Source organism: Acyrthosiphon pisum, chromosome X, assembly GCF_005508785.2.
Source record: "Acyrthosiphon pisum isolate AL4f chromosome X, pea_aphid_22Mar2018_4r6ur, whole genome shotgun sequence".
In the NCBI taxonomy this organism is placed as follows: Eukaryota; Metazoa; Arthropoda; class Insecta; order Hemiptera; family Aphididae; genus Acyrthosiphon; species Acyrthosiphon pisum.
The window spans coordinates 45,179,770-45,193,767 of NC_042493.1; the positions used below are offsets into that span (position 1 = coordinate 45,179,770).

At 25.8% G+C, this 13,998-nt stretch overlaps 1 long non-coding RNA gene across 8 annotated transcripts in view; it reads right to left on the reverse strand.

The window, feature by feature from the left end:
- Window positions 1–13,998, reverse strand: part of LOC100571891 — an 81,585-nt gene that overhangs the window by 8,186 nt on the left and 59,401 nt on the right. For 4 of the 8 annotated variants that reach the window (XR_003838913.1, XR_510945.3, XR_510946.3 and 1 more), the window contains exons 1-2: window positions 393–573; window positions 132–294 (exon numbers count right to left, since the gene is read on the reverse strand). The exons of 1 other annotated variant lie outside the window; for it this stretch is intronic. This is a non-coding gene — a long non-coding RNA (uncharacterized LOC100571891). 3 more of the 8 variants (XR_003838909.1, XR_001679951.2, XR_118939.4) reach the window with 3 other exon arrangements.

Genomic DNA, 13,998 nt, shown 5'->3' on the forward strand with positions numbered 1-13,998 from the left:
GGATAGATTTTATCTGTGTATTATAAAGTCAATAATTGCAGTACAGAACTGAAAAAATTGAATAAATAATGTTTTTAATTTACTTAATATAACTTATAATTCATAACTATTCGTGCATTTATTATATTAACCTTTAACAGTGACATCTAGTTCCTTTTAATCCATGTATGCTTATATTTTTTATTATATTTTGAATCCAAATTGAATGTTTTTTACTTGATATAGGTAAACAGTTAGTGTTTTTTTTATATGCTATTAATTTGGCTAATTTTGTGTCGCTTGCTATACTGGCACCTTAAACAGAATAATCAGTTTAATTATGTTTAATATAATATATATTTATTAATAAATAACACTATAAGACATGATTTAATGTATGTATCGTATTTTACCATAATATATACATTCGGCAATACAGTATGGAAACATATTTGTTTGAAATTAAAATATTATTTAAGTTATACATTTTTACTGTTTTAACAACTATTTGACTAGCAAACATTGCTTAAAATGTTTATTGAAGCCTGAACTATGGAGGCTTAAAAAACAAAGAAACACATGCACATGATTCATTACTTACCTACTCATCATCGATGTTTTAACTGATATAAATTGTCAAATCTCTATAATGTATTTTTTGATATTATTATTTCTAACGATTACTATCATTTTGTATGTTGATAATTTATTGATAAGGTGATTGATTAAATAATCAAAATATTTTTTTTTCGAATTGATAAAGAATATTACAATCACGAATTAAAATATATTTTAATTCGTGATTACAATACATTGCGACGTTAACGAATGTTTACATTGCGATGTACTTCCAGCCATGACAAAATAAATGCCAAATGGTTCCATTGTGCCATATTATGGATCAGAAAATATAGTAATTTTGGTTACCTTTTTTGTTGTTGTTTATAATGGATTCGGGATATCTGTCGTGACCGACCACCTTAGCTTGCCCGGCAGCGTTCACCGACACGGGAAAATGTTTCCGAGTGACTAGGTACTCCATTTTTTTGTGGTAACTTCATGAGAAAACAATAATAAAAAGACACGGACTAACATCTGAGTCCGTGTAAAAAGACGAAAGAAAAACGTACGCAATAAAAAAACGTGTTAGTGGTTCTGTGTGTGTTTGGCTACTGACAGAGGTCAGAGAGGAGAGAAAAAATGACAAAACCACAGATATAAAATATCTATAGTATTTTATATCTGTGGACAAAACAAACGTCGGCTATCATGACTACAACCAGAAGATGGTGGGGTGCTTGTCGATCGTACCTGATTACGTTACGTAACATTTGAAAATTAAAATTCACAAATAAATTTACAGCGATAGGAAAAAATTATAGCGATTGAGTTTTTAATTATTGTGTGTTTTTGAATATTAGGTATGTAATTACCGATAATAACACTCGAAACACGTATAGTTTGTCACATTACAATTCTGTTATCGTTTCTATCATTTTTGGTAATATAAATGAATAACTAATAAGAGTATCACAATTATAGGTATCTGGTACAGAAGCGTATTTAGGAATTTTAATAGGGTGGGGGGGATAAAATATACTATTATAGGTACACTCAATAAATAAGAATAATATATACAATTTTAAAATTCCTTAACTTGTTGAGATTATAGTGTGGATCAAGGTGAAATAAGAATTAACACAAATTGTACAGTGTGTCCCAGAAGTCCCATATCACCCTTAGTATCTCCGTGGAAAATCAATATATTTAAATGCAGTTTTTTTTACAGTCATAAGTATGGAAATTCTGATTCAATAACACAATATTCGATATTTTTTTCAAAAATTCAAAAATTATCAAAAATTTTTTTTCGAAAATAAGTTTATTCATTTTCCAAGATAGCCATTTTGTTGATCATATTTTTTAAAACAGTTCAAAAAAAAAAAAAATTATTAAAATTAAATGAAAATCGCCCAAGTTAGGGTTGATTATTATTTTTAATTTTAGCTGAAAAATCAGCGTGATTGTACTGATTAACATGCGAATCGTAGTTTGCTAATGCTGTATGCATAGGTAACATAACTATTATTCTTAGAAATTCACAATAATAATTAGCTCTAACTTGAACAATTTTCAATAGATTTTAATATATATATATATATTTTTTAACTGTTTTAAAAAAATACGATCAACAAAATGGCTATATTGGAAATTTAAAAAACTTATTTGCCTAAGAAAATGTTTTAATAATTTTTGAATTTTTGAAAAAAAAAATCAAATATTATGAAATCAATCAGAATTTTCATACTTATGACTGTGAAGAAAACTACAATTAAATATATTGATTTTCCACAGAGATACTAAGGGTGGGACAAACTGTATAGTTCCTAATAGCATTTATTATAAATTCATACTGACGACAATCTCGTGTTTAATACAATAAAGAAACAAAATAATTATAATACAAAATCCCATTTTCTATTTTTTTGGTTGCTCAGTTCATCGATAACCTTATCTGGCATGAGTATTGTATTGACCGGTGACATGCAAATAAAGCCAACACATTCAGTGACGTATTTTGTATGTTTTTTTAGAGGGTGTCCAGATAATATAAGTATATAGTTATTTGTTAATTGGTTGCAATATTTCTCTGTCTTACATCTACTACCACAAAGTTCATAATATACTCATCAAATATTGTAATGAAACATTTTTTATTTATTTAATTAAAAGTAAGAATTTTTATGTAATTTAAATCATACGTAATGTATAAAATACCTATAGTGTATATCTAAAATAATTAAATAATACAAAAATTGTATTTTCTAGGTCATAATAGTTTTACAATTAAAAATGCATAATGGATGATTATTCAAAGTCTGACGCTCATGTGAATATGTGATCCTAGTCTTAATCCTTAAATAATAATAAAGCAACGAGAAAAAATGACTTAAAAATATTACGATTCTATATAATTCGATAAAGAATATTATATAATATGCCTAATATTAGTTTAAAAAATACTTAATTATAATGTTTAAATTTTAATGAATATTCATTTACAAGTTATGTGCACTTGTGAAAAATAAATATTAGGCATAAATAATATAGCTATACTCACCAATGACAATAATATGATAATATTACTATTTCACTGTATATTTTATCTGCCTTGTTTCTTCGACGACGATTAAATGAAAAATGATTCAAATTCAATTGATAAATAATAATATGTTTTAAAATAAATGTACATGGACATTTTTAAGATCCAACGTATTAATTTATTAGAAAAAAAAATATCATTGTAATATATTAATATCTAAATATACACAACTTCCTGCTGGAAAAACAAGTAACACAGACACATGAAGGCACGGAGCCGCCAGATAAAAATATAAATTGCATGTATACTCTAATAGGATAATAGTAACATATTAATATTAAATATACATTAGTACCTTTATAGTTATCATCATCGGTCACAATAATTTAATAATTGTTACTATTTATTATTTTGTTTGTTATATTCGATACCAGTGGTGCTATAGGAATAACAGTTTTATAAATAATTAAACATATAATAGGATGATAAGTACATTATTTAAAACTAAATTTATTTTATTTTCTAATTAGTTTAGGACTTTATATAATATTAAAATAGTTCATAACGAACCACATATTTTTGTTTGTCAAATTCCCTTTAAAATTTATCAAAATTTAAGCTTGAATTTTGTTTTTTTGTTTTGTTTTGGTAAACTCAGTTGGTTAAGCGTAACCGAGCTGCTTTAAACAATGATTGTAAAACGGGCCCTAAGTGGCTAAGTCGGTTATAATAAACAAAGTATATAATAATTACTTTTTAATTTATTATTATTATTCAATATTATATAGGAAAATTGATAAAATATTTACTTCTGTCATACTATTTATTAGGTAAGGTAGGTTATATATTTAATAAAAACTTGAAAAACATCGTTCAGGTGTATAGCAATTGATACGGGCAAAGTACAAAATATTTCCAAGAGTTCATGAATATTTGGATAAAACTCTTAATCACTAACATCTAAAAATTTAACACAATGCACCTAATATATTGTTACAATGGTATTTAAAAAATATTAAAAATCTATATTCACAGTTTTTTTTATACCTAAGCATTTAAAGCTCAAATCTTGATAAAATACGTAAAAGTGCAAATTATTTTGAGTTGAGAATTCATAAAAATTTTTCTTTTTAAATCTAAGATTTGACAATGTAATACAAGATTCCTCATAAGTTTGTCTATACCTTTATCGAAAAAAAATGTCTACAAGAAAGTCAAATTAAATTTTTATGAGCGTTTGAAGTCAATTTTTTCATTCACTCGATTTCTCACGTAGCGATTTTTATTTTGCTGTAATCATAAGCGCAACTAGAGGGGGGGCTTAGCCCCCCGCGAAATAAATTATTCATTTGTTTCCTAAAATATTAATACATTTTTAATAATTAAACTATATTTCTTACTTTTTTTTTGGAGGGGGGAGGGGGAAATGTAATTATCTAATTTGTATTTAAACTTTACAATTATTTTATATTGCCTATAGGCTATGATAAATATTATGTTAAATATCATTAGCTGTATATGCCTGTTGACTATTTTTGTTTGAAGAAAATGATTTATGTCGGTTTATTGGTAAGATTATTATACATAAATTTAATGAATATGCACTAAACTTAAGTATAGAAAAAGTGAATTGCAAAATAAACAAACCCGGAAAAAAATCTCTGAACCTAGGAAAAATAACCCCCAGACTACAATGTTACTGACAACTAGGTATACATGAAATTGATTGATCAATTATTTTTTAAAGGCTAATTGTGTAATAATTTAATGTTATAATTATCATATTATTAATATTTAATTACAACTTTATTATACTTATTCGTAGTATGGTTTACCTACTTTTCATCAAAAAAATTAAAATATAATAAATAATTTTCAAAAATTAACAATAATATTATTTTGTTTTACATCATGATTTTAAGCAACATAATCTTTTTAAAAAATTAGTTACCTACTACCTACATTCATTGATTATTTATTTGATAATTGTTTGTATCTATAAATAAAACTTGTGAAATCGACTTGTCATAATAATAATAATTATTATTAATATTGACATTTTGCTTATCGTCAAAATATTATTAGGAAGTAGGTATAAATATTGAGAAATACCTAAGTTAAATTGTATTTCATATAGGTTAGGTACCTATATTACCTATCTACCTACCTATATATTTAAACTTTGAACATAGATTTGTTTTTTAATTTAATTTAAATTTAATTTTAAAGCCCCCCCCCCCCTAAAAAAAATGTTAGCCCTAGTTGCGCCACTGGCTGTAATTCAAAAACGAATAACTGTAGATACTGAAATTTATATCAAATGTTCATTTTATTAATTCCTATATTATACTTGATAACATTTTCATTATATTTTAACTCGTTTTGAGCTGTTAACGGGCATATTATAATGTTTAAATTTTTTTATTTTTTATTCTATAAATTTCAATAAAATATTATTTGTTGGGTCAAAATGTTTGATAATTAATACAATGTTCCACGTAAGTAGGTTATTCTGTAACCAAAAAATTTCAAATATATAAAAACACAGTATGAAATGCCCAATATTTTAGCCATATTTAAATTGGAAATCTAGGTTCTCTATTAGTATCTAAAACGGCTGGTTAGTAAAATATAGTTTATGATGAATGCACTTTAGTAAGAGTAGGTCGAGTAGGAAATACTGAAATTGGAATATAATATAAATATAAGTACATAACAGTATAATATTAAAACATAAAAAATAAATTTAGATATTTGAATATTTGATAAATGTATATAATATGTTGATGTTATCAGTAGATATCTATAGTTAAACCTTGATAACACTGTGTGTTTTATTTTTATCAAAATGATAAAAAAAAAAAATAAATTATAAATGTTCAAAAATTTTTTTCTGGGTACCGTAATATTAAAATTAAAAATAAATACAAATTTTTTCTCACAATTTACGAAATAATCCAAAATATGCTAAATGGGTTAAATATTCTCTAACCCATGAAATATTCTCAAATATGCAAAAAAAACTTTTTCTACTGTTGTATTGAGCGTTTAATACAAATATAAATCGAAATGATGTATAGTAATAAGAATTGTTAGTATGTAAAAACTATGTTAAGAAAACAAATATATGTAACAAGTAAATATTAAACATATCACATATGTAACTAGGTTAAGACCATAATAATGTAATATAATAACAATTAAGTATAATTTAGTCATAGGACAATCGATATTATTTGATTGTTATTCGATTTTATGTTATAAAGATATAAGGACATGTGAGAACAGAAAAAGGGTCAGAGTGTAGTGATCGATTACCACTGGACATTTGATTATAATAAAGTGCTTACCTATATAATTTTTCGTTTGTTTATTTGTGTACGTCCGTGATCGACGTAGGTAAACGACACTACGTATTCTGAATTGAGCGAATCGTCCAAATTTTTTACTATCATAAGACTGCATAGACCCAGTAACGAAATATAAAAACATATAAATCCGGTCTTTATTAATAGCCAATAACGATATCGTACTATATGACATACGTATTTAGTAAATTCGCTTGGATGGCTATGGCATATAAATTATTGTCTACTAAACTATAGTTTTTAAATTTTTAAATTTGATATCTATAGTGAAAGTTAATTATGGTCAATTTGTTTTTGCTTTTTTTAAAAATAAATAAGTTTTATTTTTTACTTTTTCAAACATTTTAAGCTTTTTTTATTATTAATTGTGCTTTAAAATTCGAGTACTTATAATTAGTAATAAGCTCGGTAATAAACTATATTATAGAAATAATGAAAAGTTGCATATAAAAGTTAGTCAAATACGTTGTATACGAATTCAAAGACGCGCTCCACACCAGGTACAGATCTAGGGGAAAGCCTAAATCATTTTTTATAACACAATATACATTGATTATACAAATATACACAGTGCCTATAGTATTTAAAATCAATGTTAGTATCCAGTAGTAGGCATGCCTCATACAGGCGTATGTTCGTTGTAGGGGGGGGGGAGTTCAGGACCCCTAGATCCGTCCATGAACACACTGCAGGGCTAAAGCACGTGTCCTACTGAACGTTTTAATATTCATATCCTTATGATTTAGAGGAACAGCAGATTATACGAGCACGTCTAGTTCGATACTATTATTTGTATAATTTTAAATCTAACCTCAGTGGCACTGTAGTATCCCGGAAATGATGTAATATTCACGGTCTTGCTAATCGCATCAATTGCTTTTACATATTTTTGAGGCTCATCAATTGCAATTCTTTTAACCGTTACAAAATAATATATAAGTAATATTATAAACTGCATAATCAACCAATTCATAATTATATATATATAATGTGTATATATTAATACAAAAGGCAATATAATATAATATACAGGTGATTTTTTAGTCATTTATTCAAATTCTTATTTTTTAAATTTTTAATTATACCTTAAGTCCATAATATTTTTAAATTTCTGACATTTTTTGTAGCAACTACCTACTTTAGGAATGTCTTTTGACGATGCAAACATCTATTTTTCAAATGAACCCCCCCCCTCCACGCTTTTTACTGCAAATTATTTAGTGGAAATTTTAATGAGTATAGTTCTTGAGTTATTAAAATGTTTATGCTAAGAATAATAATCCTTAAAAATGGTTTTACAAAACTATAAACTATGTGTAATATTAGATAGATGTAGATAATAATAATTATGTAGTATTTATATTAGTATAATTTTTACAAATTATCTATATTGTTAGATCAATAGTAATAACCAACATTTTAAAACCATCTAAACCTTCATAGGTTATCTACTTAACCCATTACCATATTATGTCCATATATATATAATATATAATATTACCATAGGGCCGTATTATATTCATAGTCGATGATTAAGAATAAGTATTGCCTAAGCTAAATTTGATAATTTAAAAAAAAATTAGATTAAACAATACTTATTATTAAGCATCGTATACGGTTCTAAATTATACCTATATAACTTAAGAACTACTTAATTTAGATGATTTAGATACATCAAAATTCTTAAGAAAATATCTGCGGAATAATAATTAATAAAATTGAAAATGGGAGATCAAATTAAAAAAAAAAAGTTTGCATTGTCGAAGGATAATCCTATTAAGTAGTATGAAAGTATCTAAAATATTCGAAAATATGGTCTTCAATTTCAAATATATATTAAAAAATTCCAAAAATCAGAATTTGAATACATGCATAACAATACAAACAGAGTGAACATGCTTAAAAATGTACCTAATTTATTATTTTGTTTTTTTTTTGTCTAAAAGTATCATTAATTGCATAATTTCTAATTAGTTATCCGATAACATTTCTGAAAACATATTTAAGAAGATGTTTACTTGAAATTAACTTTCTAACATTTGTTAGTTAATTATTTAAGATCAATATTATCGATATTTTAAAATTTAATTGTAATTATTTATATTTATTTACTTATTTATAAATGCTTAAAAGTATTTAAGCATAAAATTTCAAAAAAGTGAAAAAGTAATTTTTAATAAACTTCAGACAAATTTAAACATGTTTTCTGAATGTTTTTCAGATAACTAGGACAGTTGCAACATTTGGCAGATTGGTACATTTTTGTAAAAAACATAGGCGAGATTGAATTCCTTTAACATCAGTACCTACCTATATTACAATGTTAAAGGTACCTAATATATTTAAATGATATGTGGGCTGCGTACTTTGTTATGTCTATATGTGCCTTGTTTTCCTTTTTCAAAGAAGACTCAGAAAAATACAAATAGAAATCGTATTTTTTTTTCAATTCTTCCATTAGCAATTTATTTTTAGTCAAATGCTCCAATTTTACTTTATAATACGATTCCACATAAGCCATCATTCTATCTTCGCTCATTATCAATTCGTAACGAAACCTGTAACGTATAATATTATTTTGTTAATTAGAAGATCAACACTTATGAAAATCGTATGTTGATCATAATATTATCATTCTATAATAATAATAATTTATGTTATTGTACAACACATACACTCGTGTATATTTTACACGACACTTACTTTTGTGTTTGTAATAATATGTTTATAGTGATTATAGTTAATATACATATTATAAATTAATTGTTGTCTTAAGAGGACGTCACTACACCCGCATGTAGAAATTATGTACAGCATAGAAAAACTGTTTTGCGGGGGACAACTTTTTTCGCACTATATTTGTTGAAAAACTACCAAATTTTCACAACACGTAAAAAAGAACTTTATCAGCTACAGCAGGTTTTTTTTTAATAGCACTATCCAATCATTTTTTATAAGCAAATGAAAAAAACAAAATGTGTAGAAGCAAATAACTTTTATTTTATTAATTATTTTATCTAAAATATAGGCACAATGTTGCATAGATAATTTTCTATACTATATGCTCAAAAATTTTGAAGCCACTACAACAAACACAAATAGATAAAAGTTGTCACGCGCAAAACAGTTTTTGCTATGTTGTACATTTTCTGTAAGATGGAGACTACACATGCGGGTACGACGTCTTCTTTATATTCTGTGTTCTGGGATTCGATAACGTGACTTTCTCACATGTTTTATACTATCTTCCGAATTCCTAAAAACGTGCCTCAAGTAAAGTCCTTCATCATGCCACTGCCCCTTAATACAAGTTATTAAAGCATACAAATTATATGAGTAAGGTATTACAACAGATATAACTAAATAACGCACCTGGATTAAAAACGGAATTTTTACCAGAATGGGTGATTATTTAGACGCGTCTATATGTACGATAATGACAGGTAGGCAGGTAGGTAATCATTTTCGATAATCTATATGGGAACGAATAACGACAAATAATAATAATTTGACCATGATCACAATTAATACGTGTGTTATCATCATGTATTATATGTGTGTCTTTTTTATTATTATTATTATTATTACCATCATGATTCGTGATTATTAGAGAATTTGTGGTATTGGTAGGTATCTATACTATAATATTAATATTATGTTCTATGTTGGGTTTTTTGGGGCATTAGAATCCCAGGTCTTTTTATAAATTGTGTATTTTACAAAAACAATAATTATTAACAATATAGTATTGTCAATATTAAAAGTTTTAATTTATTTTGTGTTTATATTAAGAAGGTATACGTTTTAGGTAGTTAAAATGATATCAGAAGTGGTAATTGTAGTAAGTTATTATCAGTTTTATCTTTTAAATGTGATATTTGTTTACAGTTATATTTAAAATAAGACTCTAAAGCAGCGGTTCTTAACCAAACAATTAATAACTTTAAATTGGTCGGCTAAAGTTTAAAACGTTGGTATATTATTTTAGATTCTGGTTTCGGTTTCGGTTCCAAGATTTTCAAAAGGTTTTGGTCCAAAATCGGTCAATTTCTTTACGGTTCCAGTCCCTGCAGTGCACAATATGCCATTTATTGCATTTAGTACAATATGCCTCAATGTATTTCTGTAACGTAAATAATTATACAACTGAATTATATGACAATATTACAAAAAATTAATTACGATTCATTAAATGATTTATTTTTATAACATTTAAAATAAATATAAATTATTATACAAAAAGTATACTCAACAAGAAATATTTTCAATATATTTTCAATTAGATTACCTACAAACGGTATTTTTTATTATAATATTTTTGTGATTTGGTTCTTAAAACAATTAATGCATTTTTATGAAAAGAAAAAATACCGTTACATATTATATTTTGGTTTAGACGTTTGCGTCAAACGTAATTGTGCTTAATTTGTATTTTACTAAAAACAAAGATATAATATTACAATTCCTTATTTATATTTAGGTACTTGTACTTACATTATCGCAATTTGGACATGGGACTTTCGATTTTATGTATTGACCATTGTACCATTTTCTTCTTTTTGGTATTCCTCATTCATATTATTATTTGATATTTCTTAAAACATTCTAAACACAACAACATAATATGAATGAATAATTAAAACCATATATATATTAATATATTACATATTATAATATATTTATATACATGATAATAATGTACAGAATACTATTCAAAATAAATTGCACTCAATCTAACAAAAAGGTGAAAAAGTGAGAACCTTTACAGTAGTTGGCGGGCATGTCATTGTAATGAATGTAAATAATCAAACTAAAAATTAAAAAAAAATAATGATAATATAAACATGTGGTGAAAATTTCAAGAGTTTAATCGTTTTTGAATTGTAAAATATGAAATGATAAATTGTAAAAATTGATTAATGGGAATTCGTTAATTTACCAATGAATAGGGGTAGGTATACTATCATAAAACTGTTAAATTCAAATACGCATAAACAATTAATATTACTTTCCGGTACAGTGTTTATTAAGGTTAAAGTTACTTACACTTGTCACCTGTGGGGAATCATCTGTTCAATTTTTAAACGTTAGCTATACCTATGAAAAGAAAGTATTTTATAAAATACTATATTTTTTACTGAAAAATAATTAAAAACTTTTTGGCATTTTTTCAACATTTTAATTTCATATAATCTATCTATACTCCATCAGCTTACATTAGTGCTACATGAATTAAAACTATTTTAATTACATAATATTAAAATTGTTGACCAAACTATACATATTATCATTGGTATTGTTTATGAAGAATATATTATCCTATGTCTTTATAATGATTACAATTCAAAACTATGTATATAATATTATAAATAAGCTGATAAGCGGAATATTAAGAACACCTCACCAGCTGGTTTATTGTCAAAACCCAAATCAATACATTTGTTGCATACGCCATGAAGGCAATAATTCAATAATTTTGATGTATTGACCAAAAGCTTTGTGCAAGTCACACATGTGTTCAATTCCCAAAGTTGTTTGGAACTCACGGTGGGCTTGCTTTTATTTCTGGCAGTATCCATCACGAAGGTACTCTGTATAATTAAAAAGTTGTTGTTTATTCATTATTGTACCTAATACATTTTGTAGGTACCTAGCATATCATTATTTAATAATATTTATCACAAAAAACTACGTGAACAGGGTGGGCATCGTTGTCGGCAGTTAGCGTAATTTATTAATAATATATAGAGATTGGTATTAAAGCCGTACTGGCGTAAAATCATGTACTTAAAAAAAAATGTATCTTATATTTTTTCTTTATAAAAATATTGACATATTCCCTTTTTCACGATCACCGTCCTTATATAATTATTAAGTTGCAAGTATATAATATTCTCGGCACAGTCATCTCGGCCATCACTATATTATTCTTTCAGCATCATTCATTATTAATAGTCCGCAGTATTGGGCCGTTCGGCACGCGGCACGCCACGCCCTTTTCTCTAGTACCACTACTCACTTCGAACTATTATAATCGTCTATAAACTATAATAATACTAGTCGGCTTAAGTCGGTATCATCCTATTCAACCTACTTCAACGATTAGTTAGCTATCAGATAGAAGTCCTATCATAGGGTAAGCTAGCCATAATTAGGTACCTAGACAGTAGACACCTAGTATATTATAATTAGAGCGCAGATATTTGGTTTTTTACATATTTTTATTGGCTTTATGCAGCTCTACGAGGATGAGACATGTGGACGATTTATTCATCAAAGAGTTTGTAGGAAAAAATGTGTTTTGCATATTAAAACACATTTTGGAAATTAGAGAGTATTTGGCCTAGTTTACATATTTTAGAATATTATATTTTATTATTGTTTCTAAAACATCATGTGTATAGTTAATTTATCGATTTGTGATTTTTTCTAGCTACAATATTTTATGAAGTACATCACATTTTTATATTTAAATAACTTAGCTGTCACCAAAGGGCATTTAAGTTATGTATTGTTTTTATTAAAATATTTTGTTTTTATGTATATATTAAATATTTCATTATATAATCATTTTACTATCATTTCACATATCATTAAACCTATGTATGAATTTTTTACATTTTTTATGTTTAAATAATTTACCTGTTACCTACCAAAGGAATGATAGTGTATACTGTAGTGTATTTTTTACTTTAAACAATTCACAGTAAATATTTTTTGACATGAAAACGAAATATACTGAAGTAGTAAAATATGATAAAATTAAAAACAAAATAAATCAACTTAACTTACTTCTTGAAATGAAAAATTAACTCGTTAATTTCACGTTAATTAAAAAAGAAATTTAGTAAGTTAACAGTTAAGTTAATGAAAAGCCAAAATTAACTAGTTAAGTTAAAAAGTTAATATAAATTTAACTTATTAACTTAACTTTAACTTTTTAACTCGTTAATGCCCAGCCTTGCCGATACATCGGGCTGGTTTTAAAATCAGGCAATAGCAAATGCTCACCTTGCCTCCTCTAAAATGACGCCAATGGATTGGGGCATTAGCACGTAAATTGTCCAATCAAACAAAACAAATGTTATAAATTAGTATATTTTTCTATGTTTTTTTTATGTAAGTATCTATAGTATATAGTAATGTATCTATATGTAATCTTTCATTTTTGTTTTCGGAAAGAGGCAAATTTGATTTATATTTTAGAAAAATGTTGTTTAATATATAAGCTGGGGAGTTTTAAAAATTAATGTGAACATTTTTCAATTTTATCAAAATATAGTGAACGTTTTTTTTTTCATTGATAAACCATTCCGTTTGCTCGATGTAATGTAAAAACAATTTTTGAACATATAGGATCTCCAACAATTATAATACTGAACGAAGGGACATATATCAAATACCTATATATATATCTTATCATTGATTATAAATACTAAGTATTTTAATAGTATATACTATATACACATGTTGGCACAGGTTATACATATAATATAGTAATCGGATATAATAATTTTGATTTATAATTTTGAAATTTGAAAACCTTAT